Here is a 10,749-nt window from a genome sequence, read left to right on the forward strand (position 1 = left end):
AATTTAGTAGTAGAATTTTTATATAATTCAAAAAATTTATAATCATGAAAAAAAATACTATTTCTTTATTTATTAGTAGTAGAATTTTTATAAATTTATAATTTATTTCTTATATGATGTAATTAATTTGTACAAAAATAAAAGTATTAATATATGGCATACAATTTATAAATTTTTATTAGTATTGGAGAATGTTAAAGAAACCATCAAAACTAATTAATAGGTTTGAATATTACAATAATTAGTGATTTTCTTTTTTTTTTAATTTAAGGGGATTGAATATTGATCTTTAGACTATTGTCTTAAGAATTTATGCATAAAATTAAATTTTATTAAATATATTTATAATCCATTTATCTATTCAAAATTTAATACGACACTTTAATTTTATAGTCATATATTTTGAATTTATTCAAATGAAATAAAATAAACAATAGAAAATGTGAAATATTAAATTCATGTGAAAATATAATTTTTAATTATAAATTATAAAAGCAAATATTTTTTGTCAAATATTTTAATTTAATTTAGCATATTAAAGATTTTTCTGCTCTATTAAAATTTTTTGTCATAAAACATGTAAACTTTTCATTCAAATACCTTATCTTCTGTCTTCCGCAAGACATCTATTCTTTGTCCCTCACTCCCTTCTCCTCTCCTTAAATGAGACCAAATTCCTTCTCGCCATTATAAAATTTGTCCCAAAAACTCTATCCAAGATTGGGTCTTTCGCTTGAATTTCATATATTATCCAAGATGATCTCAACAACCACCAGATGCCTTACTAATTTTCGGCTTCATCGGCTAATGGGTATTTTTGATTCCGTTTCTTATAGTACTTCTACCAGTACACACGCGACAAGTAAAAGCAAATCTTATTCATTCGATAACATTGATGATGCTTTGGCTTCCTTCCATTTGATGCTTCATAGTAATCCCTCACCGCCTGTTATGGAATTTAATAAATTATTATCTGCACTTGTTCGAATGAAACGTTATGAGACTGTAATTTCTCTTTACAAACAGATGGAATTGTCTAGAATTTCTCTCGATGTTTATTCTATTAGTATTTTGACTAATTGCTTTTGCCATCTGGACCGCGTGGATTTTGGGTTCTCTCTTATTGGGAAAATCTTCAAACTTGGCTTTCAGCCTGACATTATAACGCTTACTACGTTAATCCATGGGCTTTGTAGAGAGGATAGATTTGATGAAGCTGTGGACTTATTTGATCAGATGGTTGCAAAAGGCTATCAACCTGATGTCTATACCTATACTGTCATTGTGAACGGTCTGTGTAAAATTGGGAAAACCAATGTGGCCTTTGGTATTCTGAAAAGAATGGTCAAGGATGGTTGTGAACCTAATGTGGTGTCATATAATGCTCATTGACAGCCTTTGTAAGGATAGATTGGTTACTGAGGCATTAGAGCTCTTCTTGAAAATGAAGAGTGAAGGCATTTCTCCTAGCATTGTGACTTACAGCTCTTTAATCAATGGTCTGTGTATGTCAAGCCGATTGAAGGAAGCCTTTTTGCTGCTTAACAAAATGCTGAAAGCCAACATCATGCCAGATCTAATTACATTCAATATAGTGGTCGATGGTCTTTGTAAGTGTGGAAGGGTCTCAAAGGCTTGTGGTATTGTCAAATTTATGATTCAGAGAGGAATAAAGCCTGATGTTGTGACTTGCAATTCTTTAATCAATGGTCTGTGCAATTCAGGCCGATGGGAAGAAGCTTCCATGCAGCTCAATGAAATGTTGGAAGCAAACATCACTCCAAACTTAATTACCTTCACTATATTGGTTGATGGACTTTGTAAGGAAGGAAGGGTTGCAAAGGCTCATGGTATAGTCAAATGGATGATTCAAAGAGGAATAAAGCCTGATGTTGTGACTTACAATTCTTTAATCTATGGTCTGTGCAATTCAGGCCGATGGGAAGAAGCTTCTATGCAGCTCGATGAAATGTTGGAAGCGAACATCGCACCACAGTTAATTACCGTCAACATATTGGTCGATGGACTTTGTAAGGAAGGAAGGGTTGCAAAGGCTCATGGTATAGTCAAATGGATGATTCAAAGAGGAATAAAGCCTGAAGTTGTGACTTACAACTCTTTGATGAATGGATATTGTCTGCTCAACAAAATGGATCAAGCTAGAGAAATTTTTGACATGATGCTAAGCAAGGGTTGTACACCTGATGTTGTTACCTACAATATCATGATTGACTGTTACTGTAGGAGAAAAAGGATGGATGAGGCAATGAGGCTTCTTGATGAAATGCCTCGCAAAGGATTGATTCCTAACCATGTCACTTATAATTCTCTTATACATGGCTTGTGTAAAGCAAAGGGCCCTCAGGCTGCACATAAGTTTTTGAAGAACTTGTGTGTTAGTGGCTATTCTCCAGATGTGGTAACTTACTCAATTTTGATAGATGGCTTTTGTAAGCATAGGTGTTCAGATGTGGCGTTGTCCCTATTTCATGAAATGCAGAAAAACTCATTGAAGGGTAATATAATTGTCTATAATGCTCTAATTGATGGTATGTTTAAAGCTGGAAAGCTCAAAGATGCAAAGGAACTGTTTTCTAGACTTTCCATAGAAGGGTTGCACCCTGACGTTTACACATACAATACAATGATCAATGGACTTTGTAAAGAAGGATTATCATGATGCCACGACCATGGAGTTGGTAATAAATTTAGTTTTGAACAAGCCTGATGATCCACTCGTGCAAAAGGTGCTAAGTTACTCTAAACGTTCTCAAGGTGTAAACTTGAAGTGAGATTTTAGGATAGAACAATTGTTATACCGTTGCAGGAGGTCTTGTCATATTTTTATTATGCCAGTTCAATTTGAATCAAAAAAGAGTTCTGTTTTCTGCAATTCAATTTGTATGCATTATTATCTATTTACATTTGCCTCAAGTTTGAATTCTGGAAAGTTGAAAAGTTATAATTACTGAGGCTTGATGGATCCATCAAACTATTTGTTTTTGCATTTTAAAATTTTGATTTTGAAAGCTGGTTTGTGATTGAATTCAGAAAAGCTAAACTGGAGATTGGTTAGTCTCTCTCCTAAATAAACTTATTACATGGGATGTAGTTTATATTGCTGTTGTGTTTGATTACTCTGTAATTCAATTTGAGACCTTCAGTTACAGTAATCACTAAGTGGTTGTTTGTGTCCATAGAATTTTTAAATTTGGACTCTAAATTTTTGGATTTTAAATTTCATATATTGTGAATCCATAGAATTTTCAACCTTTGCTTAGAAAAACAAAATTCAAGTATTTGAAAGATATTTTAGAATAAAATAAAATGATTTAAATTCAATTAATAACTTATATTTTATTTTTCATAATATTTATAGTTACGTAAGATTGCTATAAAAATTCAGCTAACACGATTGTTAAAACGGATAATATGCACTCTATATATGACACTAGTCGTCAAACCGTGCTTCGAGCGCTGATATTAAAATATTATTTGAATAATTATTTTTATTAAATTGTACTACCATTTCTCTTTAAAAAGAAATTGTACTGCCATTTCGAAAATTTTTTTATTTATAATTTAATATTGAAACTAAGAATATAATAATTTTTGAAAATATTTCAAAAACTCATAATTTTGAAAATATTTTTGATTTATAATTTATACATTTTTCTACAACCAAGTCCTCTCCATTTCAATCCAAAAACAATTTCCTGTAATATATATGCGCAAAACTGATTCTAAAAAATCTCAAAAGGACGATTTTAAATAGCCAAGAGACGTTATAACAAAGGAGAATAAGACCATACCAGCTATTTTTCACGCTCCCAAATATTAATAATTAATTAACAATAGCTCTAAGAGAATAACTAATGCTTCATTTTTTCAATCCATTCCCAGAATTTAATTCATCCATCGGATTTCTTAGCATGCTAAAAACAAAAAAGCTGTAATCAATCACATTAAAGGGGAAACATGAATAGATTCAATAGTCAATAACAAAAAGTCTTGTATTTCCTCCACCTCTTGATGATCATTTGGCTCCATAAATGAAAGGCCTGCTATGAGAATGACCAGGAGGCATAACCAATGAGTGTCTCTCTATTCCTCTATAATCTATTTTCTGAATCTGCAAGTTCCATTCATCCTATACCCAAAAAAAAAAAAGCTAATTATTAATTATGTATTTTGATATTTTATAATCATAACTAATAAAATCAAGAACATGTTTGTCATTTCAAGAACTATAGAATTGCTGATTACAATTCTAGAAAGAAAAAACAATACAGATACAAAACCTCTTGAAATGTAACGTAGGAAAAAGAGGAGAAATAAGAGAAAAAAGGAGGTGATGCTACACTTGAGCTCCATGGAATGTTTATATTCATCTGAAAACATTGAGATATAGAACAGAACCAACACAATTTTAAGGAGGAGGAGATCAACTTGTCTAAACTGCAGAAATAAACTCATAAATATTAACAATATTACCAAATTCAGTCTAAATCACTGATCAATCAATAACAACCGATAATTGAATAAAACATCTTTTTCTTATCAAGCCTGAGCATGAAAAAGTGGCTCTTACCCGAACTCAGCTCGTGAAGTGCGCTCAAATGGGGACGAAAATGAGAAAGGGCTTACGAATTGCTTCCTGGAGAGGAGGCGATTGTCATAAACTTTTCCTTGTATGTATGGTTGGCGCAAGAGAAATTTGTTAAAATCTTACCTGATACTTCTTTAGGCATAGAGTGGATAAGTAGAAACAACAACAGCTTAAGGAGAGAGAATAATGTAGATGCATAACGGAATCACCGATCAAAATCAGATTTGGATATAAAAAGTTAAAATAAAATCATCAATCGAGGATAATTGTTGGTTAGATGGCTTAGAATCCCACGTTGGAAATTTAGAAAGGGAATAGGAAGTCCTTTGCCTGTAAAAAGAGCCTACCTCCTTAAGTTTTTATCATCCCAACTTCTTTCAATATCTAGTTGGTTAGACAAGTTTCTCTCCTTTCTCAATTTATATATTTCTTCAGTGAAATATAAATTTGGTAGTGTCCGAGTACGTAGGTAAAATTGACTGAACATCATTAAAATTCTAGTGTTCTCTCTTATTTATTTCTTTGTCTTTATTTATTTAATAGTTGTTGTTGGGCAAAATATTTTTTGTGGTTATTGTATGAATAATTGCATGTCTAGGTAAATTCTGTCAAATGACACGAATTTAGTCTAAGGCAAGTAGATTTTAAGTGAGATCGCTTTTGACTCCTCCACTTATCTGGAAATTTACCTGGCATATTTACTCAGTGCAGTAAGTATTCACTGTATTGAGTATCAGAGCCCAATTTCCACAACAATATAATAAAAACAAAAGAACTACATGGGCTTTGATTTTCTCTAATTTTCAAGAGGATACGTAGGCAATTAAATTAAAATTTTTCAATTTTAATTTAATTCAAGCCCAAAATAAAAAAATTATAATTTTCTATATTAGTGAGTTAGCAAAATTTGTAAATTTAATATAATAATAGTTCTAAGTTAATAGAAGTTTTTGTTTTAAAATTTTATAATAATTTATTTAGTTAATAAAATTTAAACATTTTAAAATTATTATTTATTCATGAATTCGGAATCAAAATTTTATTATTTTTTTAAAAATTTGCGTAATATCGGAACCGTAATTTGAACTGGGGGTTCGCCGGAATCGTGTTGAACCGTGCCAGAACCGGAGGTTCAAGAGTCAGTTCCGGTTTAAAATTTTAAACATCTCGAACCGGTGGTTCAACGAACCTAGTTTATAATGCCGTAGGATTTTTTTTTTTTTTAAGTACAGGGGCAAATGTACTTGAACTTTGCCGAAGACCAATTATACACTAAGTTCATTTTGTTTCATCATTCTTGTGCCTCTCCATGCTGGCAGATTGAAGTGTGGATACAATTGCCAAAAGGAGCGTTGATTGAACTTACAAAGGCCGACATGGAAAAACCTTGTCCAGCTTGGCTCTTAGTACTAGGAAAGTTTCCTTCCATTTCACAACGACTTTCCCTCTTCTACCTAAACTAGAGTTTTACTTATAAAAAAACTTCATATCCTTTTTCTCCCTCTCTGTGTCAATGACTTGAGTGCAATAAAAATTATTTTGGGCTTCTTCTTCGTGAATTTTTAGAGGAAGATATTTTTCTTTGACAACTTTGCCATCGTCATATCTTCCATAGCTTTTATTTTGTAGATTTCGGTTCTCGAAGATGTTCTTGGAGAGTACTCTTACTTTGCTGTTCTGTTTTGTTCTTTTTCCTCTATAATTCCCCACTTGCATATAGAGATTTCCTCTGTTCTTGATCTCTTGACTTGAACTCTACAATTTTTTCTTTTCTTTCATATTTTTGCCACTCAAAGCTAAAATTTTCTGCAGAAAATCCAATTTTCATTCTTAACAACAAATGCACAATCTTTTCAATTTTCCTTCGATGACAAAAGTATATCTTTCTTTAGTTGAATCTCTTTCCTTATTACAATCAACAACTTCCAACTTATAATCCACCCTTCCAAGAAAATCGTGTTTTTCTTGCTACTGTTTTTCTTTGAAACCCTTACGGTTTATCAAGTTGTAATTTTTCTGCTTTCTCAATTTTTCTTCAATAAAAAAATAGGGTCTCTTCCTCAATTGATAAAACTAAAACAATCATTAAAATAAAATATTATACGACAAAGCTATAGAAAAACCCAGTTCAAGAACCCAAAATCTGAAATTAAACAGTGTTGTATGGACATTCTCTCAGCCGGTGAACCTTCTCTCCCGAATGTGCGTTTGGATATTCAGTCGAGTCATGTGACCTCCCACGTGCGCACCGCCTCACCTTGAACTCATATATGCAGAAATGATTATACAAGAAAGCATCCACAGCAAAATCAAGGCATCACTCAACGAATCAGGCTCGTTTGATGGAAGGTAACGATGGAGCTGGGACCTGAGATCGGTGGTGGTGTTGGTTGTGGAAAATAATGCGCAAGTTGTCCTTTTTATCTTTTACTTAGCTTTTTTATTTTCTTTTAAATTGTTGATCTTGAAATTAAAATGGATTTCACTTTCACTTACTTATCCTGCTCAGCAGGTTTGTAATTCACGTGTAAATCGGAGAAGTGCTTAATTGGTAAAAAAAAAATAAATAAATAACTTGAGGTGTACAAATGGTCCCATTCAAAGTTACAGATGCAATAAGATTATTTTTAAAAGTTCCGGGGGGCAATCTATATATTCAGCTTATAATCAATTTAATTAGTTTTTAAAAATAAATTAACTGATTAAGAAAGCAGACGTGGGTGTGTGTTGATTGAGATATCTTCGTTAATACAGAAATATCATATTTTGTGTAGTAGCATATATATATATATATATACCATTTAACTTCCAGACCATATTTTTCTTATTGTCCAAGTTGAGGGTTGGAAGGTAAAATATAATTAGTTTTTCATCTATTCCTTTTAAAATTTCTCAAAGTAAGATTAATTAATCTTTCATTAACCTACTATTCACATTTCATTACATAATTTTCTCATTATTATTAACCTTTTATTTTATCCTCTTAGAACTCACATGCAATGAGAGAAGAAATGAAGATAAGAGAAAACAAAAGGAGAGAAAAATTTTTTGATAAGATTAGGGTTATGTTCGATAAAATTAAATGTTAGCTATTTTACTAATATTTCATTAAATAGTAGAGGTTGTAACATTTTATAATTCATTCATTTAAACACTAAATATTAGTATAAACACTAGACACCAGAACTTATAAATAATAAAAGTAGTATTCTGACTTTAGTTAATTAAAACGTTAAACTCTATCTGGAAAGTTGTTGCCGAATATTCAGCAAAGGAGTTAGGAATTAAACTTAGGAGGCTAAAAGAAATTTCAAGAGTTAAGAAAGGAGAAATTAAAAAAATTTACTATTTTAAAGAATAAAATAAAACAATTTCAAAATTTTATGGGCTGATTCTCTTTAAAAAAATTTTGGTTAGGGGCGCGTGTATCTGCTTTTATCCTCTACTATGGTAACCATGTATCTAGCTCCATTCGAAGAAGTTATAATATATATGGTCCCCATAAATCCATGTGAACTAAATCAAAGGAATTATCAGCACGACTTGTGCTAGGGTAAAAAGGTTGTGTTTGTTGTTTGGACAAGGGACATACAAAGCAATCAAATGATTTTGCATCATAACCGGGTAAATGAGGTACATGTTTAAGTTTCTGTTCAGAAAGGTATTTCAATCTAATATGCCATAACAAACTGACATGATTCTTGTGGTTCTGACAGGTATTATTTGCTAAGTTTGCAATATTTGAAGAGAAGCATGCATTATTTGTTACATTTCTAAGAAAAGAGGTAGAATTTAGATGGTATAGGTTGCTTTCAACTTTTCCAATGGCAATGACAACATCAGTCTGCAAATCCTGCAAGATGCAATGATTAGGTAAGGTTTTAGCTGATATCTTATTGACTTTGGCTAGTGAATTCACTAAAATCAAGTTACATGTAAAGCATGGGATATTAGGACATTGTTTAGTTTCGGTGAGGCATGTAGTTGTATGCTACCAATGTGAGTGACATACTTGAAAGTGCCATCTGGCAGTTTTACTGGTCTGGGTTTATGTAATTTATATATTGTGTCAAAGTAGTGAATGTTGGGTGTCATGTGATCGGTGGCTCCTGTGTCAACCATGCAATTTCCTTTATCATTATTCATCATGCAATTAGAATGTTTATTGTTTAAAATACCTACAAAGCTTATATTGACCATAGAAGTATCACGATTGTGTTTATCCTCTTGAATGCCTTTCCCTTTAATTGCCTTCATCACCTCCTGCTGAATCAACTTAGTTATGTTGTCATTGAGATTATTGTATGTGTCTTGGGGAAAACTTGTGTCTGTTATTGGTGTTTCTACAGTTGTTGAACTCATGCTAGCATTACGTCACGGACAAATTCCGTGACCGTGTTAGGCCGCATGTGAAGAGCGTACTTAGCTGCGTTTCAACCTGCGTGGATTGGGGCGGCTTAGCGGATTAGGCGTTGTTATGCCCTAGTGGTCCTTACCCCATGCAAAGCCTGCATGCAGGCGGGGTATTGTGCCACAGGGACAACTGGTCGAGAGCTGGGCCGCTCTCCTGATGAGCCCATGGCAGGTCGAAACCAGTGTGGTACGGTATGGCAAGGCTTGCCTTGGAGTCAAGCGGGAGGGCTCCCGGGGCGCCGCACGGGCGCAGTGTTGCGCGAGACTCTAGGCCCGTGACAATTAGCTCTTGCATTCTTGTGTTTCTTTTTGTATATATATGGATGATCCGATCCGCAAGGACCATGATTTGGAATTATTTGAGTTCATAAAACCACTCAAGATACCCATGCAATTTAAAGCAACTCTCCTTTGAATGACCCCCTACTCTGCAGTAGTCATAAAACCTTTCTTCTCTCTTCTTATTGAATGACTTTCACATCTTTCTTATATGTTCTTTGAATTTACTTTATTGAAATGCTGCTCTAGAAGGTTTTTGTACATTGAATAAGCACGACTCACACTAGGTAGTGGCTCCATAATCAGGATTTGATTCTTCACATTATCATAACTTTAATTTAACCCCATTAAGAACTGAATTAGTCTGTCTTCATTTTCTACTTCTGCCATGGCCTTAGATGCTCCACATTTACAATTAGGTAAGGGTTTCAGACACTGCAATTCATCCCACAACTTCTTAAGCCTTGTAAAATACACCATAGTAGAGAGATTTCCTTGTGTTAAACCTGAGATCTCTTGTTTGATTTGATAGAGCAGGGGTCCATTACTCTCTCCAAAACTTGAGATAGATTTTTCCATAATTCTTGTGCGCTATTTGTGTACAAGAAAGCTTCAACAATATCCTTGGAAATTGAGTTCAATATCCAAGATATAACCATACTATCCACTGTTAACCATTTCTCATACAATGATGAATCAGATGCAATCTATGGCATGTGCTATTGATAAACCTAATTTATCTTTGGCTCTTAATGCAATTAACATGGATCTACTTCATGACAAGTAGTTGTTTCCAGTAAGTAGAACACTCACCAGGTTAGAGTTAGGATTATCAGAGTTCATGAGCTATATGTGTCGAGTACTTCTGCTTCTTCTTCTGGCGTCCTTCTGATGAGAAAGTTGTGTGCTAGATCGTCGATCCATATAATTGAATGAAGAACGATCCAATAATTTGCAGGAAATCGAAGGATTGAAGAAGATGATTGCAGATAATCAAGATATCAGTACATCTGGCTCTGATACCATGATCAAATATCATTTATATTGAAGAAAAAGCTTTGACAGTAGCAAAAATGGAGAGAAGTATCGTGTTGTATTATTGTAGAAGAAGATGAAAACAAGTTACATCGTAGCATTTGTTTATATACATTGAAACAAAAATACAGCCAATCTAATTTGATAACCGTCAACCATGTCATCACTGAGATGTGGTCCCTGTTTGTTATAAATAATTGACTGTTATAGTTTGTTGAGGCCCAAATGGGAGAGGCCCGTTTTGTTTTGTGGTCTTCGGATATTGTGCGGCCCAAGTATTAAACATTCAGTTCACATTCTTGTGAATGGGATGTAGGAAACACGGGCAAAGGTATTTTTCTGTTACATGAATTGGAGTTGAAGGATTTTAGTGTTACAAATTGATTTTGAGGGAAGATAACGTGACAATGGTT

The 10,749-nt window shown here is 33.2% G+C and overlaps 1 long non-coding RNA gene and 1 pseudogene across 2 annotated transcripts; one reads left to right on the forward strand and one right to left on the reverse strand.

The window, feature by feature from the left end:
* The first annotated feature begins 614 nt into the window (after positions 1–614).
* On the forward strand, positions 615–2,969 carry LOC119369831 (uncharacterized; annotated as a pseudogene).
* A 5,235-nt stretch (positions 2,970–8,204) lies between these two features.
* Positions 8,205–10,454, reverse strand: LOC119370115 (uncharacterized). 2 transcript variants are annotated; one of them, XR_016319971.1, is made up of 2 exons: positions 8,792–10,454; positions 8,205–8,462 (listed from the first exon to the last, which is right to left on the reverse strand). It is a non-coding gene; the product is annotated as an uncharacterized LOC119370115 (long non-coding RNA). The 2 variants fall into 2 exon arrangements; XR_016319972.1 differs by having other exon boundaries at positions 8,788–10,454.
* Positions 10,455–10,749: the final 295 nt, after the last annotated feature.

This window comes from Jatropha curcas, chromosome 3 (assembly GCF_041381405.1).
Source record: "Jatropha curcas cultivar XTBG-Jc1 chromosome 3, XTBG_Jcur_1.0, whole genome shotgun sequence".
NCBI classification, from domain to species: Eukaryota; Viridiplantae; Streptophyta; class Magnoliopsida; order Malpighiales; family Euphorbiaceae; genus Jatropha; species Jatropha curcas.